The following is a 22,813-nucleotide window of genomic DNA, read 5'->3' as shown; positions in this document are numbered from 1 at the left end:
ACGTACAGTATTACTAAACTAAAATTATTTTATAAGGCTTTATCATATTCAGCAATATAAACATAACACGATAACAACATAACCTATAATTAGGCCTATATTATATTCATATTATGTTACTAAACGAAAATTATTGTGTAAGTATTTTGTCGTGTTTAGCAATATCAAAGAACATGAAAACGACATAGGCCTAATCTATAATTATGTTATATTCATTGTATGTTACTTTGTTATTTTATAGATATCAGACTATTCTGACGGATCTACAGATGAGGATATTGAATTTCACCGGGCTCCCCGTGTATTTCATGACAGGGGAAATCCTTTCACGGACATGAATGATAAACAGTTCAAATTTAGGTATCGCCTAGATAAAAATACTGTAGAACAATTAGAACTGAGACTGAGAGGATTTCTGCTGAAACCAACCAGGAGAAATAAACCGCTATCACCAATGTTCATGATATTGTTAACACTAAGATACTTTGCAACAGGGAGTTTCCAGATGGTTGTTGGCGATTTACTAAAAGTGGATACAGCAACTGCCTGCAGAACCATTCACAAAGTCTCTTATGCAATAGCTGCAATGAAACCGGACTACATTAAAATGCCAAGCGGAGGAAATAATGTGAGGAAAACAATGCGTGATTTTTTTTATATAATGCGTTTTCCAGGTGTTTTGGGTGCTATAGACTGCACGCATATACCAATTACTTCTCCCGGAGGTGAACATGCAGAAGTCTATAGGAACCGGCATGGATATTTTTCCCTGAACGTGCAAGCAATATGTGATGCTAAGCTGAGGTGCCTAAATATTGTTGCAAGGTGGCCAGGATCTGCCCATGACAGCAATATTTTTACAAATTCACGAGTGCACGCTCAATTTGAAACTGGGGATATTGCGCAAGGATTATTACTTGGCGACAGTGGCTACCAATGTTCCCCGTATCTACTAACCCCGGTGCGTCATGAGGAAACTGATGCAGAGCGAACTTACAATCGAGCCCACAAAAAAACTAGATCTGCAATTGAAAGAACTTTTGGGGTGGTAAAACGACGATTTCCTTGTCTCAGTATGGGGCTCAGGGTAAAACTACCCCGTGCTCCAGTTATCATAGTTGCTGCATTCGTTTTACACAACATAGCAATAAATGCAGCGGATGAAGTTCCTGAAAGAGATGAAGCTGTGTATGGAGCAAGAAGAGCCTATGAGGAAATCCCAGTACCTGCTGAAAATGAGAACAGAAGGGAGAACACTGCAGTAAGGACAGCAATTATTAATAATGTATTTAGGTAAGAATATAACAGTATTTACATTCAATTTTCCTTGTTGTGTATGCCTAATTTTCGTTTTTTTTCTAGAAGTTCTAATTCTTTCATTTCTTTTTCTAATTTCAAATTATACATTTTAATTTCATGTTCTGCTTTAAAACACTCGACTTTCATTTTATGCTCTTCTTCCAAACACTGCAATCTCCTTTTGTAGAAATTAAGTTTAGACTCAAATGCAGTGTTGCCTTTCTTTTTCTTAGGAGACCTTGACATTGTGTGAGCGGCAGCTGATTTCGAGGTGGAAGCAGTAGTGTGGTGACCAGCTGATACAGAAATGTCAGGAAGAGCTACATCATCAGTCTGAAAATGAAATGAAAAATGTTACTGTTTGTAAATAAATAAAGTATAGCATTCAGGATCTATGTGTAGTACTGTTTCTCACTTACTTCTTCCATAGAATTATCCACAGCCTCATTGTGTGTCCGTTCCATAAGGATAATATTTTCCCCTTCCTTTAAGCCTTGTACGCCTTGTGATTCATTGGATGTGGCAATAGAAATACTATCCCCACTGCCGTGCATATCTGCATCAAAACAACATAATAGTTACAATAAGTTTAAAATCACCAAAAATAGCTAAATGCAAAATCAAGGTGTAACATCAAAGCTTACTTATTTTGCTTAAAGAACAGATGATAACAATGACATAGAATAAACATCCAGGTCCACAACTATTTTGAATAGGGGAGGATTAACTTCTAAATTTTATAATTAGGCCGTACATCTCACTTGATCATATATTTCAGAGGAAGAGCACTTGTTGCATACATCTCAAGTCTGATTAGTGAACTATGTTATTAATGCAATGGAGGGGAAAGGAATTGGCCACCCTACCCAAGGCCCTCGATATGTACAGGACTGAAGGTATCCTACATTCCAGACAATGATGTCACCTCAGTGGGCGACTGCAAATTAATAAACTTAAGGGTTATCGAGGTCTCGGTGGAATACACTTGTTGATTCACTGTTGAAATAGAATTATTAGTGTCAAGAAGTTGAAACTTCTGTGTACAGTATAAACTATAAGGCCTAATAGTATAGTGATGTAAAGTGAATTTTTAATGACTTTTATAAAACAATGGATCTGTAATAAAGTTTAGTGAATATGTAAATATATCTCAAAAGTACTGTGTACCACGATACAGACAAATCTAACTATCTATGACACATTAACAGATAGATGTTACTGTGTTCTTACTTCCAATAAATGCAAAGGGAAACAACAGTGGTTACATGTTTGGGATAATGTTGAACATGAACATTCCACTGCAATTTGTACAAAACATTTCCCAGGACAATTTATAATTAGGGAAGATTGTACTACAAGAGATGATGACAGTGAGTTTGTTGTACCCAGGAAGAGACCAAAACTTACAGTAGATGCTTATCCCACTATAATTCCTAATCAATCCACCTACTTCTTCTTTAAACCAGTACCAAAATGCAGAAACCCGGAAAAAAAAAGGTGGGAAGACTTAGTTTCTGGTGACGAGAAAAACTGTAGAAAATGGTGCAATGATGATGTAATACAAGATTTTTAGAAATACAAGGACAGGACTCGTAATGCGGAAAGTAGCATAACCATTCATTATTTACTATCGATTGACACATGGGGTTTCAGGTACCAGCAGATTATGTGTCACTGACAAATGCCAACATTTTAGGTTCTCATTTCGAAACTCATGAAAAACAATTTAATTTGTTACAAACCAAGGATCATTAATTATCTCAAAGGGGCTAGAATTATGTGTCATGCTTGTGATACAAGTAAACTTTTAGTGAAAAAAATTATAAAACTGCTGGTAAACTTTTTTAAGAACCAGGCCTATACATAAATTAAGAAAGATACAAATAATTTTAATTTTCAATTACTAATTAATGTAGTCTTAAAAATAATTACATTAGGGAAAATTATGGTATTTCTAATCTAGAAAGTATCACTGAATAAAACTATTATAACATGGAATAACATATATAATATCCCAATATTTTGAGTAGTAAACAAGTTGAATTAAAAATAATTAATGATTTTGCGTAATGTAATAATCAACTTGTCTGCCCCATTATTAGAGTGACAGCCATGTGTTGTGACATTACCAATCAGGCCTAGCATTTTACATACTGAGGCACTCGTCCTATCCCATTTCTCCTGACTTAGGTGGCTCATGAGTTATGCATTATTGTTATTGGTATCACTTATGTGGTTCCAAACAGTATTCAGATTGCTGACTGAACATACAAACTTATAACAATTTTATTTAACTTATATGAACATAAGTGTTCCTTAATTACTTCAAATTTCTGAATTTTCCTTCCTGATAAATTAAACAAACTTCATTGCACTTAAAATCACATATCTTCCAACTTCTTAAGTTAAGAAATATATAAGCTAATGGATAAAATTCAATAAAAAAAATTCACTCTACTATTTTCAAGTCATGCAAGCCTACGTAGGCTATATTTTTTTCTGCCATTGTCACACAGTATTATGTACAATGCTAGTACAATTTGCACGAGTATTTTTATATTAAAATTGTTCGATATTCTTTGTCCCGTGGTAATCTGTAGTGAGAGAAAGATCAGTTAAGTAAATTAAATGGAGATTTTCTTTCCTTGGAAATATGTATGAAGTGATTTCTTTGACAGTAGCTTAAGGATTAGAACACTGTAGGTGATGGAAATGCATGAGATGCAGTCTAGTAGAAACTCACACATTCATATTACAAAGGAATTTCTCCAGAAAAGCTACACCAAAGAAGGCATAATTCTCTTCCATTACACTGACTTCTATATGTGTATAATGATAAACACGTGGTTTTACTTTGCATCCACAAATATTTTCAGTATAAAAATCGTTTAATATAAATTATAAAATATATTTAGACTTACCTATATATTCTAATGCAGTGTTGTTTCCCTATTTCCTACTTGTTGCAAATGTAACTAAACCAGAGAAGTCCAGAACACAATACTAGAGAAATTGACCATGTTTCGTTTCGGACCTCTAGAATGTTATATTGGTAATCACTACTTACTTAGAAGTGGAGGTGGGGCTACAACAATGCATTAGAATGTATAGGTAAGTATCAAACGATTTTTATGCTGAAAGTATTTGTGGCTGCAAACTAAAACCACGTGTTTAACAGGGAAGCAAAAGAAAATAATTATGCATTCTTTGGTGTACCTTTCCTGGTGAATTACCAAATAATTTACATTTCGGCATATAAAGATCTGCTCTTTAATCATGAAAATGATCATATACCAGCATTGTTTTCATTTTCATGTAGTTGTTGTCCGAATACAGGTCTGAACCTCACAATTGATACCAACAAGTCAACACTTATGAGGCACCTAGTCCAGAAGATAATTTGGTAGGGTGACTAGTTCCTTTCTTCCTCCATTGCATACATCACCGAATAGCTACATATTAAACTAATCAGACTTCGTAAACTTAATTCGTAGCTTACATAAAATATACAGCTTACCTAATATGACCTCAGGATGAAAATCTACATCATCATCAAAGGGATTGGCCAGAGGTAGAAACTGTGTTTGCAATGTCATTTCAACCCTGTTTCATCCACAGTCGGTTTTTCAAAGCTGCCACCTCCCGTTTTATGCAGCTGAATCTGAAAAAGATTGATATGGCATATGATGATTTCCATTAACAAAATACACCACAAATTTTTGTATACTTTGAAGACTTACCTTGTCATGGGCAAATGCTTTTTTCGTTCTTTTTTTCATTAGGGATGGAAATTGCTATTGAGCTAGATGATTTGAGTATTCAACAATTATTTCAAATAGTTGGGTGTTGCGAATGCGATAATCAGCTCGTGTTATGGTTCTGCAGATTGCCCTCTGGAGTCCATCTAGGCGTTGAAGATGACGCGGATGTACTTGGGACCATATCTCGCAACAGTACAACATGTATGAACGGAGTAGAGTAGTATATAGTAGAGTCTTGATCTTGAGTGAAGTAGAGGTCTTGAACACCGGGTAAAGCGCCATGAATCTCTGGAAGGCTCTGTCGCGGACGGAAGTGATATGTTGTCGGTATGTAAGTCGTTTATCCAAAAATATTCCAAGGTATTTCGTTGTTGTGACAAATGGTATATCTTGTTCTTGAATGGAAAGAGAGTCAGTTCGATGTGGAAAGCGTTTGGTAAAGACTATAGCCTGAGATTTGCTTCCATTTATTTTGAGGCGCCACTTTGTTGACCATTGAGTGATAGAATCCAGAGCTTCCTGTAGTTGGAGACATCCAAAGTGAAGGTTGACGTGCTGTGAGTAGATGACAGTGTCACCTGCGTATAACCCTTGCTGACACTTGGGATGTGTAGGTATATCTTGAACATATACACTAAATAGCGAGGGACTTAAAACTGCACCTTGAGGCACTCCTGCTTTAGTGGGGTGAAGATTTGAAATAAGTGGTCCATCCCGTACTTGAAAGGTTCTGTTTAGTAGATAACTGTGAATTAATTTAATGTAGGGGGACGGGATATTATATGCTATCGAGCTTGTATAACAAACCGTCGTGCCATACAGTGTCAAAGGCTTCTTCTATGTCCAGAAATGCTTCTATCGTGTGCTGTTTACGCTGGAAACCATTTTGGGTATGTGAAGTGAGTCTGTGAACTGCTTCTCTGGTACTATGATGAGGCTTAAATCAAAATTGTGCATGATGGAGATTGTTAGGGTTGTTTAAGTATCTTTGAATTCGTGCTAGTATCAGTCGTTCATAAAATTTTCCAAGAAAATCCAAAAGACTAATCGGTCTATATTTTGTTGATAAAGACGGATCTTCTCCTGGTTTCGATATAGCTATTATGTGCACCAGTTTCCAGCTGGAGGGAAATAGTTGTGTTGTAGACAGGAGTTGTATATTATTGTTAGATGAATAATGGCCCGTTTAGGTAAATGCTTCAACATATCTGGAGAGATTCTGTCTGGACCTGGTGCCTTGTTTAGATGTAGTTTATTGATAGCAGTTTTGATTTCTTGAGGATGAGCATATGGAATAGTATCCCTTGTAGGTCGATGTAGTGTTTCTTGTACTTGTTGTATTCTTGTTGAGAAGTGCGGAATTGATGGGTGGGAATGTGGAAAGAATCTTTTTTCGAAGGATTTGGCAAGTACGTTGAGTTTCTGTTGGGAATCATAGATGGAAGTATTTGTAGAATCCTGGATGGGGGTATTTGCTGAAGGTGTGATTTTACCTAATATACGTTTCGTGAAGGACCAGAAGTGTCTGGACGTTGGTTGTAACTGTTGTACAGTGTCTTCAAAATGTTTTTCTTTGTACATTTGGAATTTCCTACGTAGTCCTCGTTGGTATCTGTAAAATATAGTTTTCGCTTGCGGATCTCCATACTGTTGCCATCGTTTCCTGGCTTTTGTTTTGGCCTTTAATGAAAATTCTTATTCTTAATTTGGGGTGTCATTTGTCCTTACTGAGTTGATCTTCATGATACTTCTAAAAATGTATTTGTTATAGTTGTAGAGAACATATTTATTGCCATATCTATGTCGTCAGGTGTTAATTTTTGGAGATTTTCTGGTAGTGCGTTATGTAGCCGTTTGGTGTATTCATTCCAGTTAGTGACTCGTGATGCTTGTTTGTGAGGTGAGTGCAACATTAGCGGTACCATGAAAGTAAGTAAAACCGGAATATGATCAGAATCTAGGGCATTGATACAGAATTGTTCAAGTGGTATGTGTTTTGTTTTGTGGAGACAAATATTTAGGACGTCAGGTTCTTGGGCTGCAATCCATGGATATCTTGTAGGTTGTCGTGGTCCATTGATGGCGTAGTGGAATTGTGTGAAATGTTGTAGTAGAAATTCTCCTTTTAGTGTAGTAATCCTTGAGTTCCAGGCTCGATGTTTCGCATTTAGATCACCGCAGATTATAAAATGTTGATGGTGAGTTATCAGTGATGTAATGTCGTTTTCATTTATGTGGGCATAGGGCGGGTAGTATACGGAAGCAATCAGAGTTTAAGTGTTATCGAGTAATATGAACACACCAGTGGCCTCAAGTGTTTGAAATATGGGCAGCGTCGCTACTCTGTACGGAATTGTGCGTTTGATGAGGATGGCAGTACCACCACCTGGACGTTGAACTCTGTCTATTCGTATGATATTGTAGTTTCTGATTCGGAGCTTTGTTGAGGGTTTGAGATATGTTTCTGTAATACAGGCCAAGTCCACGCTGTAATTGTGAAGTAGTGTTTGCAGTTCGAATGTCTGGCGAATTATGCCGTTGGCATTAAAATTTAAGATTTTGAGGTCACGACGTAATATTGATGATCTAGGGATGTTCATTTGTGTTAGTAATTAGATTTGTTATACCTTCTATGAACGTTATTAGTTTAGACAGAGGATCGGAAGTTGACTGTATTTTATGAAGAGTGGATCGGATGATTCGAAGTCAATTAAAAATATTAAAGGAACGAAGCAGGTGTAGGATATCTTTAAAAGATTCAGCAGGAGAGTCGGGAGGAAGAGTGGTGTTTGTAGAATGACGAAATGTTGTTTCAAAAGCCTGCGGCTGCGCTGATTGCGAAAGCTGTGGAAAATCAGAAGAAGTCCAAGCCGGTTGTTGAGTTCGATTTTCAAGACGAAACTTTTGAGTGTTGCGTAATTTTTCTCGCAAAGCATTTTTTCGTTCTAAGTGGACTGGACATTGTCCATAACTAGCTGTGTGTGCTCCGTTACAATTTGCACATATGGGTGTGTGAGCTGGTCCCTTAATAGGACAATCGGAGAATAAGTGCTCTTGACTGCATTTAACGCAGCGAAGTTGTAAGTTGCATCGACGAGAGGTATGTCCAAATCCTTGACATTTGTGACATTGGATTATATGAAGACTTGTTCTGTAGCTTTCGATTTTAATTATGTGATTGTTAATGTCCCGTAATTGATAAATTGTCCTTGAATGTTCAGTGTTTGGTAGTGTAACAACCCATATTGATATAGGTCGTCTCATGGGTGCACCTTCGGTGTCATTGCTAGGTACTGTCATCTGTCGGACATGTTCTACATTGAAGTTGAGAAGTTCGAGTTCACTTTTTATTATGTCTGATTCGATGAAAGTGGGAAGCATAGACAAATTCCCTTCAGTACAGTTTGTAAAAGTTTGGTTTCTCTTGGTTCATGTGAGTAGAATTTAAGGTTTTCAGTCTGGAAAATGTTGTATAGTATGATATCATAATTCTTACGACAAGCAGTGTGGTATTTGATCCCTTCAGAAGAGTAGCTGATTTTCATTGGTTGAGTGAGGAGTAATTGCAGCTTTTTATTGTTAGCGAAAAAATTGTCGGGTGGAATGTTCTACGATTGGTGGCATTCTTGTTTGTTTGAGATGAGTAGTGGAATTATTTGTATTTTGGTTGGTATTAGTTGTATTCTGTAGGTTTTCATCATTAGGTGAAGTTATGTCAGTGTCCATATGAGACGCAAAAGGTTCAAAGCTGTTCTCTAGGTTAATGTCTGGGTGAATAATTGTCTCTTGCGAAGTGTATTTGAATTTGAAATTTGTTCTTGAATAGGAGTTAATTTTGCGTTTTTCGTTGACTGTTCAGAGTTGTTTTTTCCTTCAGTCAGTGTTGTTTTTACTGATGTTTCGGGATATTGTTGAGTTAAATGAAGTTTTTTCGAGTCCATTTTGTTTTTTGTTGACGTTCGCGAGAAGTTTCTGAGACAAGATGATTGTATCGTGAAGATGGTTTAATTACCTGAAACATACGGTGTCAGTTGCAAATCGTCGTCCTCTGGAGACGACATCGTAGTATTGGATGTTGATGTTGGAAGCAGTTGTGGCCGGTTTAAATCTTGTGATGAAAACTAAATCTTCTTTCTGTGACGAAAAATAGAGCGGAAAGGTAAGCGTTCACTACATCGTATCGCAGTCATCGGACGAATCGCACGGATCGGAAAAAGACTATCTTTGCTGTAATTGTTATGTAACCGCGTTCACTACATCGTATCAGACGCATCGCCTCTCGGCAAATCCGTCCACATTTCTCGGCTGGGCAACTTTTCCTATGCGTGTGATCATGGCCTTCTTTAATAAATCAATTTTAATTGGTCAACTGTTACTATTATGTTGTGCCATGTTCAGTGTCGCGCCAAAATGGCAGACGGAAAACTTATTTCGCGTGTAGGAAATTGCGAAGAATTATATAATTTGAGGCGTTCCCATTACAGTAATCAAGTCGTTTCTTGCAAATATATTATATAACCACTATTTCTTTCGTTTCTTCCTCTTCAATTAAGACGCATGAAGCAATTACAAATTCTTATTCGCTAACAGACGTAATTAATAGACCTAACCTCAACTCCTCTGTTTTCAATAATGTCAATATTGTACGACGTCATGTTTTAAACAGCTGATAGGGGAATCCGATGAGGCGATGAGATGGAGCCGTTACAGTGAACGCACTGCACTTAAAATTTCAGTTGCGTGCGATTCGTACGAGGAGTGCGATACTATGTAGTGAACGCTTACCTAAACACGAACTACTGTATATACTTGAGAGGCACAGTAGCGATGTGTATGAGACACTCGTCTAAGTACGTCCACTCAGGATTTTTTTTTTTTTTTTAATTCGTCAACTTTTGGATACAGTATCGAAATCTTGGGTGATCTCCCGACTGTTCCTAATTACTTTTACTTATTGCTGAGAGGTAGTTCACTTATGATGCTGCACTCCCGTCATAACCAGGATGAACAGCGTGAAAACAAATTTGACAGATAACTATGAGAAGAGGAACAAAGGTGTACGATGTCTTGTGTAGTACTGAGGGTTATAAGTTCCTAGTTTTGATACATACACATTTTGGTGGGAATGTGCCTGTTTATAAAATGTTTCAGCGAATCTCCTAATGATAACTGGGATACTTTCCACTTTTAGATCTTGATGTATCTCTTCGTTTCTTGTGTACCACCCGCTGTTATGAATTACACGTAATACTTTATTTTGTACAACTCGAATGGGATCTAATGTTGTCTTAGGTGCGTATCCCCATACTGTAGAACCATACAAAAGCACTGATCTAATCAGCAATTTATAAATTGTTACTTTTTTAGATGTTGACAATGCACGAGTTTTTAAAAGGGGATACAGTTGTACCATTCTTGCTATTGTTTTTGCTCGTATATTTGCAATGTTGGTATGCCATAACAGACGACTATCCAAATGGATTCCAAGATACTTAACAGAATCCTGAAATTCAAGGGCAGTACCATACAGTGTGAGTTTAGTTTGTGGTACACTTCGAGTTCTACTGAAGGCTATGACTTGACTCTTCATTGTATTTACAGTTAAGCGCCAACGTTGGAACCATTCTTCTATAAGGTGGACATGCCGTTGAAGTCGAATAACGGCTAGATCGGCATTACGATGTGTAGTGTATGCTAGTGTATCATCTGCATATAAGACTAACCTGGTGACGTCAGTTTCTGGAAGATCTGAAGTATATGCACAATATAAGTAAGGGCCCAGTGCTGAGCCTTGAGGAACTCCTCCTTGAATTTTCTTTTGTCTTGATAAACAGCCGTCTTCCTTAACACAGAAACGTCTGTTCCGAAGAAAATCAGCAATAATATGAATCAGTGCATCAGGAACCTCTGATTGGATTAATTTATAAATTATACCAGTATGCCACACAGAGTCAAATGCACTTTTGACATCGAGAAATATTGCTACGGTAGTAGCTCTGTTGTTGAAACCGATAGTTGTTTGTTCAACAAGACGCAGCAGTTGGTGTGTTGTAGAGAGACCTTGTTGATATGCAGCCTGATAGGGTGGAATAAGGTTTGGTGCACTTTGTAGAAGTCTGGTCATAAGAATTCGTTCAAATACTTTGCCAAGGGCATTAATCAAACTTATTGGTCTGCGATTTGCTGGAACCTTTGGATTTTTCTTTTGTTTGGGAATGGCAGTAATATATGCAAGTTTCCAAGCATCTGGAAAATATCGATGAGCTATACACTGATTGAAAAGCTTGGTAATATACATAAGTACCTTTCTAGGTAAGTTTTTAAGATCCATGTTGTTAATTTTATCAGGACCTGGTGCCTTTTTAGGTTTAAGGCGTTTAATAATGGTTTTGACTTCTGACGGGCTCGTTAAACAAATGTACTGGGATACGGGACATAGTAGGAATGTGCTGACAGTTTCCTCGACATGGCGATAATGTTCAACTAAGCTGTCACATTCATTAGCAGGTTTAAATTGGTTCTCAAAACAATCGGCTATCAGTTCAGCTTTTTCACAAGACTTATAAACTGGGCCATCTTTGCCATGTAAAGGTTGATTTTTAGAGTAGGAATCATGTTTGGTTAACCGTTTGGTGATTGTCCAAATTTTATTTGACTGTCCTGCATCAGCAACATCTTTTTCAAATTTCGAAACTTTGATTTCTAGTGCCATTTTGTGCACTCTATTTTTCATAATGTTATATACGTTTTTGTCAATTTGTGATCTAGTTTTTTGCCAGCGCTTACGAGCTCTCTGTTTAGCCATTCTTAGTAGACGTAAATTCGAGTTTTGATGGAGATAACTTCGTATTGGTTCTTTCTCTAGTGAAGCATATTTTGCTGCTTTCAAAGTATTTTCAAAGATTTTAATTCCTTCATCAATGTCTTCTTTTGTTGTAATCAATGGATTAGCAGAAATTGATTGTGAAATATATCCCCGATAGGACGACCAATCCATGCTGCTTAAGAAAGCTTGAGGAAATAGCCTCTCAGTAGTTGCTCTTTCAATGATTAAAACAACAGGGTTATGATCAGAGGACAGTTCTTGTAAAGTGTCTATAAACAGGGGTACAGTATTACATCTGAAAAGAAATCCATCAAGTACATCTGGTTTATGATTTGCATTTTGAGGGTAGAAAGTAGGTTTGTTAGGAGCTAAGATTTGATAGCCGTGCTTGTCAGCATGTTTTGAGAGTATGCGACCTCTGGTTGTTGTTATGCGTGAATTCCACTCAATGTTCTTAGCGTTGAAGTCACCGCCAATTATAAAATTATTTGATATACAGGATATTGCATCAAGTTCTGAAACTAAGAAAGGCTTATTTGGAGAGCAATACATCGATCCAATTAAAATGGTTTCGTTATTGTGCTGAATTTCAATTAAAGTTATAGATATGTGTGTAAGCTGGGGTGATTGTATTCTGTAGTGTCTAATACAATTTTTAATTAAGATAGCTGTTCCACCAAAAGGGCCATTACTTCCATCAGAGCGATACACTGTATAATTTTTAACGCTGAGTCTCTTATTAGGTGTTAATTGAGTTTCTGTGATTAAAAACACATCTATATCATGCTGCTGTAAAAAGTCGTCAAGTACATTTTTATCCCTAGTCACTCCATTGGCATTCCAGGTCACTATTTTTAGTGGCTTGTGTAACTTTTGTCTGGGTTTATTTTGCTCCATTTCCAAACAGACTAGAAACACCATCAATGAACACTGATATTTTATTAAAAATATCATTTTGTTGCTTCACTTGCAAGAAGGTTTGATGTAAACATCTTAAATAATAACTGATATTGAATGTTTTTAAAAAATTCCACCATTCTCTCAATTCATGAAAAAATTGACTAAAAGATGAACTGTCAGCAAATTGATCTGGTGCCTGTCGAGTATTATTATCGATATTTACCTTTCGGAATCCTTTAATAACCTGTTGAGTGACAGGAAGTGGAGGAAAAGACTGGGCAGAAAGCTCTGGCTGCTTCTTATGGGTAGGATTCCTGGTTTTCACTCCATTTACATAAGCTTGGTATTTTGGACACTGTCTAAAATTAGCAGGATGATCCCCTTGGCAATTTGCACATTTTGCAGGAATAGAAGTAGGTTTTTGACAAGAATATGGTTCATGGTTCTCACCACATTTAACACATCGTGGTTGGATGTGGCATGAATGAGCCTTGTGGCCAAACCCTTGACACTTGTAACATTGAATCGCCCCTTGCCGGGAGATGTAATCTTCAATTTCCACTCTAAGATGGCAAAGACTGCGTAACTGACGAATATCGGGTTTGTCTTGTAATTGATTTAGTGTCAGGACCCAAATTGGCATAGGCAACCATGTCATTAAGCCTGTGTTTTCATCTTGGACTTTTTTTCTTAATTGTCGAACTGACTCAATAGGATAATTTAAACTCCGAAGTTCAGTTAGGATTACTTCAGACGAGGATTCATTTGGAAGTCCTTTTAGAACAACTTTCAATACTTTTGAAATGTTATAAGGAAAGGTATAGAAATTATACTTTTGCAGAATCAAATAATCTTGTAATTTCTCAAAATCATCTTTTGTTGAAACATATAGTTTCAGACCGACAGGACTAAACTTCCCTTCTACTAATATTTGAAGCGAGTTCTTCAAAGTTTGTTGCAACTTAAAGTAATCAACTTTACTTGTTACCACAATAGGGAGTGGTGGCTTATGTTTCCGACTTCCATTTTGGGAATTTGCAGATTTTTCTTCTGTGGTGGAAAAATCTATTTGTGATGTAGGTTGTTGACATAGAATTATCTATTTCAATTTCTGGATCTTCTAATAGTGGTTGGAAAACTTTGTTAGTTTTCACCGGAACTGTAGTTCCCATTTTCTTATACAAACGAGTAGCTGAAGTTCGGGGAAGAACTCCCTTCATTTTACTATGTACTGACTTGAATTTAAATTCATGTATGTCGGCTTCTCTAGCTGAGGACATTTTTCCGACTTTACGCCGTGTTCCAGAAGAGTTATGAACTTCATCAATATGCGAAGAAATGGCATTCTTTTCCAGTTGTGGATTTATAACAGCATCATAGATCGCTCGAATTTTCATTAGAAGTCATATTGAATAAACAACACAATGGGTCCGTCTACAGACGGCCCAAAAACGAAGAGAATGTAACTCAAATAAATATAATAATTGTAATTAACACACAAAAATTAAGAACTTGCTTTCAGCACAAATTTTAAATAATCTGAACACTATTGAAAGTTAAACACAATGTGAGCACTGTACGCAACAAGACGCAGCTTCTAACTGACTAGCACTGCTCTCCACCGCGTACCACAGCCAACTGTGACTCAGGAAGGCAGTACGTGCTCGAATCGGCCGAGAACTCTGGGTAATCTACCCAACACGTAGTTCTAATGTTCACCACCCACGACATCGGGCGCTGATCATCTTATTTGAGCCCCCGTCCATTAGATGGTGCTGACCGCAGTTTCGCATCCTATTATATATTCATCCGTGAGCATGTAGTGAGCCGTGCATGTCGGCTTGATCGCTCGGGCAGCTCTTCAGCATCTTACGCTCTCTACAACATCGGCATATTCCTCAATGTTCTATCCTCTTAGCAGCAAGGATTTGTGGGTAGACAAGAGAGAGGGGAATTAGACGTTACGTGGTTAGCCGAATAGGGATATCCTGAACTAGCACCAACAGATAGCGCACGTGTACTATGAGGCTGCGATTTGCGTGTGCATTTGTTTTTCGGTATATAAACATTGAGGATATACGTAGTGTATTAGTATATTAAATACTCTTAAAAACAACTAAAAATGGCAAATTTTTGTTATGTTCCTATATGTAAAAACCAGGAAAAGCTTTTTGTCTTCAATCAGGTCCCGAAATATTCTGAATATATGCTTTAAACCTTAAAAAATATAAGTAATAAAATTGGGCCTCGAAAGTGCTAGCTATTAAATAAAAGTAACTACTTCAAGTAAGGAATTGTCGACTATAGTTTCATTTTGGAAGAGGAAAAAGAAAAATTAATAAAAACATATGCAACCTCGACAGCGAGCTATGTTAGCTTAGATTATATGCAGTAGTTGTAGGAGTCCCCAAATTTTACGCCTGCAGTAAACTCTCGATAAACTGGAATGTTTATCATCCAGAACGATCCCTAGTGAAATCCATTTCGTGAATAATGTTTTTAATGTACTGTACCCTAATTATATTAAAGCCATGCTTTAAGTTCAAATTTTCAAAATCATCCCACACAGTATTCAAAACTGCATGTCCTTAACCTACAAAAAACACTACTAATCGTGATACTATTGCGATCATATTATATCATCCTATTAAAAATTGCATTTGATCTTTCTGCAACTACAGAAAAAAATACAAGGAATTTAATCTCGATAGTCTCTTCCCTATTAAAAAAAACACATTGGTGGCTGCATATCCCGTTTTTAGCGTACGGTTCTTAAATACTTATTATTAAAGAGGGCAATATTCACTTTCGACATATTTCTTATTTTGTTATTCGTGCATATTGTTCTCAAAGTTCTCGTTTAGGTTCATGAACATTCAATTTACTCGTATTTATATTCTGCATACTGCAGATTTCCCCACCCACTTCGGGGAATCGCTCAATATTATACAGGTTTACGTTATTATTTATTGTAAATTAAATTAAATTATGAGGTAAGAAAATATTGAATTATATTAAATTATACTAGGTTATACAAAATAACTGTAAATATAAGTTTGACACGCACAGAAAACCAACAAGCGGGAAAACGTAATCAACTGTAGCATGTGACAAAACATAGCCCTACAACATGATGCGCCGCATGGAACGCTCCTGCCATCTGACGGTAAAACTTCGCATAAAATATACCTATTGTATCGCAACGAAACTCGGAAATTCGCCTCTGTGTAGTTGGACAGACAGATTAGCGAATAGGGATTATAAAGAATGGACAGTGAGCGAATTTTCCTGTGTTTTGTTTCTCTGAGTGCGCCGGCGTTTAGTTCCACTTTCAAGCGCTAGAGGTTAGTGTAATCGAGCACACGCTAAGATAATAATTGAAAATAGAGTTGAAACACAGGATCCAAACATCGCCTACCTTATTGCATAATCCAGTAACGCTTTGCTTCAAATAAATTCAAGGTAACAGCTTTTCCTTATTTCTTAGTGACAAATAAGTTGTAATAATAATTGTTTATATTTTATATATAATACATTATATTATAAAATAATACATTATAAAATTATGTATCAAATTCGTTTAATATTTGTATACAATATAATATATGTATATGGTTTTACTTCTCATAGGAGTTTTGTTTTCCCATTTTCAGCGTTATCAAATCATTACATATTTTAATTGCTGTTGGGGTCAATGTCTCAACTCTTCTAGGGTGCTATTCATAGACATTTCGCTAGCCCGCGCTACGAGCGTGCTAAACTAGCCCCGGCTATCGACTGGTTACTTGTACGGGATTCATATGATATCATCACAGTCTAATAGATACAGTCACGCAACTCATAAAATATGCCAACATTTGACAGCTGACGCGACAGTAGCCCTCTAGCGGCAGGCAAGTTAAAAGTGTGCACACGACATACGATAACACATCAGAAAACGGGTTTTGCGTAATTTATTTTATATTTTTATGCTATACAGTAAGTGTATATGGTTCTTACTAATTCTGCTTTAGAATCCTGGCAGTTAATCTACAAGTTTCAGAAGCTGGGAATAAACGTAATTCTTTCTGCTCCTTACAACTGAATCATGATCACGTATCATGGTTTGAAATAATATAATTGTTTGTACGTGGGCGGTTAATTCAATTCATTCCTAAATATATTTATAAACCATTGGAACTCTATATTTCCTGTGAGAAGAGTCAAAATTGTAGGGCATAGCTCGTAGGGTACATCGCATGGTGAACTCCTCTCCCTATTTCCTGAGAAATTAACTATTTTCCATACCGCAAATTGGGGTAAACTCGGCCGCTGAGGTAAACTTAAAAATAAAAAAGGGGAAGATTTAAACCTTAATTTGACAGACATTGATTTATGATTTATGAAGTTCATTGTTTTTTAATTTTTTTTTTAATTATTATTTTGAGTCGCTAATAGTGCTGATATTATGGTTTAAATTTTTATGGAATGTTTACCGCATTTTACATTACATTTCCAGTTTTCACACATAAGCTTAATTTTAACTTACCCTACCCATATAATACGTAATTTTCATGCACTTACTGTTATTATGACGTAGGTGAGAACAAATGAATACACAACTTTGTTGAAAAAATTGTAACTTCAATTAACTCAGAAAATGTAGGCCTAATTTTATTTTCAGAGCAGAAGTGGTGTAAGTCAAAAATGGGTAATGAGGGTTAAAGTAAACATTCTGTAAAATACAGCGCAAAGTAGCAGTTAATATTATACCACTTCTGCTCTGAACGGCTCAAATAATCACTGGTAATGTAAAATCAACACCAATAACAGTCATGAAAATTATTACAGAAAAGATTGCTTCTTTATTAAATTTAAAAAGGCTGTTTTATTTCTTGAGAACTTAATACGTCTGCCACATGAATCTACATCAACACAACAGAAATTTATCGACACAGTCTGGATTTATTCAAGAAGTGAATATTTTGCAAAAGGATTATAATACGCCATGAATTCTTGAAAAAATTAACACCATAATCCCTACTTGAATGCAATATAACATTCAACTTTTGAAAAATATAAAGAAAAAACCACGAATACAAAAATTATGGAATTACTTGCATTAGAAACTGTAGATACATTATCCAAAATCGGAATGGTTACACATTTACACATGATCTCTGCAAAACAATAATATACTGTAACAGGTATTTACTTTGTTTTTATTTAAACTCTCCTTCCTGACATACAAATAGGTAACTGGTAACTAATAAATGTCTTATAGAACACAATACGTAGGCTACAGCGTGGATTATAGGTTATGACTGAGTTATGATTTTCTCTTGATCTTTAGGGAATCTTAAGAACAACAAATTCGGAGATGTAAACTTGTTGTTACTACAATTTTCGTCATTGCACACATTGTCTTTATTCCGACGCATAATTAAAACGTTATTATATCATCTCGCATACCTTTAAAGCACGTGCTAGCTGTATCAACCCTATGACCAGTGCCTTGCCTGCCGCTTGAGCGCTAGTGTCGTGAATGTTGGCAAAAAAGTGTTGAAGTTGCGCGACTGTATATATTAGACTGTGATATCATATCGCTAACACTGGTTTATGATTACGAAAAACGTTAATTCGCTGATCATCCACCGGAAGCCCACGCTAAGAATGTCTATGAATACGACCCCTAGAGTCTAGACGTTACAGTTAATGACGGATTTATTATTTCATCGGTCCAATTTATTTTATTTGAGTACACAATGTATCTAGATGTATTAATTGTATGTCTGTTATATTCCGCTGTGTCGACTGCTAACTGGTATGATGTTAGCGCCAAGTCTAGGGAAAAAGCAGACTCTCACGCTCAAGCTGGTTTGAAGGTCATTGAAATCAGTCCTGTTACATCAAAGGTACCGACGTGAAGTGTTTATACTGTATAATATCTATACACTGGTTAGACTTGGGAAACTCGTCCTTGCTTAGATATTTAGACAAATTACACTAAGAGAAATTGCTTATGGTTACTTGGAGATTTGGCTTTTTATAAAGACGTGGATGAAAAGTTTGGAAATAGTGCCGCGGAGATTAGTATTGAAGTTTCGAGAACGCGTTAGTTACGATGGGTTGTTCTGGGAGGTTCCAGGTTACAGTTACATGTATCGAGTATTAACTGAGATTCGCCAGATTGGTAAATGGTAACTTGGTATTTTCTAATTTTTTTTTTTAGATATTTTCTCCTCTCATCAGTCTTCGCTATGTTTGTAATAGTTTAATATTGTACAAATGTGTGTTTATGGGTCATTATAAGAAAATATGGGAATATGGTACTGTAACAGAAAGAAAAAAATGGAATGTTTGGAAAATGCAATTTTAATATTCTAAATAAAGATAGATACATGTAAATGACAGGAAAAATAATGGTCACGCTGATTTAAAAAAATCGAAATTATTTTTCAATTACAAACAAACATGCATATTGCACCAATGACATTGCCTGTTGCACCAGTGCCTTACAATGTTGAATTAAAGTAAAAATCCTGTAAAATACAGCGCAAAGTAGCAATTAATATGTCCTTCGTTCTATCCATGAACTACTAATAGTTTAAATAAAGTGAATATTAATTGCTTCTTTGCGCTGTATTTTACAGAATGTATACTTTAACCCTCATTATCCATTCTTGACTTACATCACTTTTGCTCTGAACGGTTCATATGTGAATTTAACTTGTTTCAACAATGAATCTATCCGCATGAGATGTTCTGAAAAATTAAAGAGGAATGAAACTGCGTCATCTTCCATTTTTTTCATGTGCTTTCCAGAAGCAATCTTCTGTGAAATGTTCAGAATACAATTTATGTGTTAATTTGTTCGAATAAAATTATCTCTTCTAATGGCAGATAGCCATCACAACAGTAGTTCTGCTTTTCTTTTTAGGGAGGAAGCTACAAAAACACAATCACAACCACCTGTTAAATGCCACACTTGCCACAATGATGTCGATGCGCGAAGGGTTTCAATTTTGTACAGCACAGCGAGCGCTGCTGTGCTAGGTAAGTAACTATAACATCATTGGTCTGAACCAGGCTTTAGTGAGTCTTGATTTCCAAGAACTTTCGATGCCGCATGGTGGCCGAGCATTTTGAAGGCCTTGAGAGATTTGGAATGTCCGGCTAATCTGTACAACCTCACCGAAGGCTACTTCAGTCAGAGAAGTGGATTTATGTCTGTAAATAACATTGAAGAGGAAAAACATGTGACAAAAGGCTGTCCTCAAGGATCCTGTTGCGGACCTGGATTCTGGAACATCCAGTATAATTCCGTACTTAATCTCCAATACTCCAGCCATAATAAAGCTATTGCATTTGCAGACGATTTGCTGATAATAACAAAGGGTTAAAGCATGCTGGAAACTGAAAACGTTGCCAATTCAGAGCTACAAAAGATCAACAAACTGGGCTGACAACAAAATAAGATTTAATGAGGGAAAGTCCAAAGTAATGCTGGTGACATGGCGAAGGCGCAGAAACAAAGCAGCTATCAATATATTCCTCAATAACAACGAATTAGAACAAGTACAGACAATTAAGTACCTAGGAATCACTATGGATGAAAAATTCAATTTCACTGCTCAAATCCAGAATATAACAGACAGGGCCATGACTTTGATTAACGCCCTATCCAAATCCGCAAAACTAGACTGGGGATTAAACCACGGAGCACTAAGAACAATACAAATATAAAGGAGCGATTTTGCCCCTACTGTCTTATGGAGCACCCGTATGGATAGAGGCACTCAACACCACATCAAACAGGAAGAAATTCGAAAGAGTACAAAGGCTGATAAACATAAAGATTGCAAAAGCATTCCGGACAACATCAACTGAGGCGCTTTGCATCCTGGCTGGTTTGACTCCTATAACCATTAAGTTAGAAGAAATAGCTAAAAGCTATACAACGAAAAAAAGGGCTATTAGGCAGTAACATAGACAAGACCTTTGGAACTCAGGGAATGGCTCCATTCGGCAGACTTTTCTGCTGTTAAAGACACCAAGCTAAATGAAGATTACGCTACGAAATCTACACTGATGGAAGCAAATCCAATGAAGGAGTAAGTTCAGGAGTAGCAGTATTTTTCGACGGCGATCTCCTACAACAATCTAAATTCAGACTTCATCGTTAATGCTGAAATAACCGACTGAACAGTTCCCAATCATAATAGCACTTCATATAGTTAATGATCTACAATTACAGCACAACACCCCTTAGACTGCATCATTGTATTCAGACAGTAAGATTATCCTAGATTCCCTCGAAAACAGCAGGAACCACAATTCATTAATACTGGGTGTTCAGTTCAAAGTGTGTCATGGCTCGCTGTATGCCGTCATGTGGCTAGCCGATGAGCCTAGAGAATTCAATCTTCCTACACTTCCGCAGAGGTGTATAACCTATGAGGCAGAAAAGTTGCCTAGCAAGTACGGCGTTCATTCTGAAGAGTACGTACGGTAACGCCGGTAGTGGCAGGAATGTGAACTGTTTGGAAATACGTACTGTCGGGATATGGGGAGAGGGTTAAGACGATTACTTACGTATTTGTTGACATTAACTTCGACAGTCAACATGGACATGGAGCATTTGATTTGTGTTGTGGAATGTTACCGTACGCAACCGATAATAACAAATACCCTGCGTACGACTTGCCGGCGCAAAACACAGTTCGAAAGAGGTTATGGTAGCACACAGACCGTACAGACCGCCATCTGTTGCTACGACGTTCAAGTTATACCGTACACGTTCTCAAGTTCAGATTGAAGAACGCCTTAAATAATAGGCAACTTCTCTAACATATAAGCTGAAACTCGCTTCAAATCGGTGACCCAACAACAGTGACGTCATGACACACTTTGAAATGAACACCCAGTAGAAGACATCAGAAAAAACTGACTTCCTTAAGAGACACAGGCTGGAACATAACCTTCAGCTGGGTTAAGGCTCATACAGAAATCTCCCGGAACGAGCTTGCCGACCGCCTTGCCAAGAAAGCTACAAGGGAAGATACACTACACTACAGAAAGATCCCCATGAGTGGGGTAACAAAGACTCTGAGAGAAGAAAGCTTTGCAAAGTGGGAAAATCAGTGGCAGCTAGCAAAAAATGGAGCGGAAACAAGAAGACATTTTCCACAAGTCTCACAGAGACTAGCACTGAACATACCTCTTTCAACTGTACTTACAACCATGCTAACTGGTCATGGAAGAATCAATGCATACTATCACAGATTCCGCATTGTACAAGACCCAACATCCAGTTGCAATAACGGTGAAGAAACAGTAGATCATATTTTACTCGAGTGCACGAAGTACAACATTGCCCGAAACAAATTGGAAAGGATAAAAAATTCGAAAGGAGAAAGGTGGCCACCAAACAGAACTGATCTCATTACCAGATACTTAAAGGAATATTGTAAGTTCATAAGAGAGGTAGATTTAGAAAGTAGACAAAGTGTATAGCAATAGGGAAATACAAATATGGAGATAGTAAATAATAACTCAAGATAAACAAAACGTCGATCAAGTTAATAAAAATATAAAATAGGAATTTCAAATTATATACAGTGTTCATGAATGAGAAGTTTTGTTTCACACTATGTATTGGCTATACTGTCATATTCAAACTTATGTATTGTTACGGTGGCGTCATAAGTATTATTGGCGCAAATAAACATGGCAGCTATAGGAAATCTCTGTCAATGTATGTACTATCGGGATATGAACCCATGACAGTTTCGTTTCACATTACAGACACATTAATTCGTAGCAAAATCTCTGGATGTACCTTGTGTTTGACAATGAACTAAAATAATTTATTGTCAAATGAGAAATATACAATAATTTAATCTGAAACACAGTTAGAAATCGGCAATAGGAAAATAGCAGTTTTATAAATGTATCTTCTTTTATAAATACAATAATAACAGGCAATATTACAAAATAGATTAAGTAAGAAAAGTACATAGTCATGTCTGAGTTAAAAATATTAGAG

General features: G+C 36.7%; 1 long non-coding RNA gene across 1 annotated transcript; it reads right to left on the bottom strand.

Annotated features, from left to right (window-relative positions):
• Nucleotides 1-1,264: 1,264 nt before the first annotated feature.
• On the bottom strand, nucleotides 1,265-4,912 carry LOC138710030 (uncharacterized). Its single transcript, XR_011335026.1, has 3 exons — nucleotides 4,817-4,912; nucleotides 1,719-1,855; nucleotides 1,265-1,632 (listed from the first exon to the last, which is right to left on the bottom strand). It is a non-coding gene; the product is annotated as an uncharacterized lncRNA (long non-coding RNA).
• Between the last annotated feature and the right edge of the window lie 17,901 nt (nucleotides 4,913-22,813).

Source organism: Periplaneta americana, chromosome 12 (assembly GCF_040183065.1).
Source record: "Periplaneta americana isolate PAMFEO1 chromosome 12, P.americana_PAMFEO1_priV1, whole genome shotgun sequence".
NCBI classification, from domain to species: Eukaryota; Metazoa; Arthropoda; class Insecta; order Blattodea; family Blattidae; genus Periplaneta; species Periplaneta americana.
The sequence above is the reverse complement of the archived record's forward strand: the minus strand, read 5'-3'. Positions and strand labels throughout refer to the sequence as shown.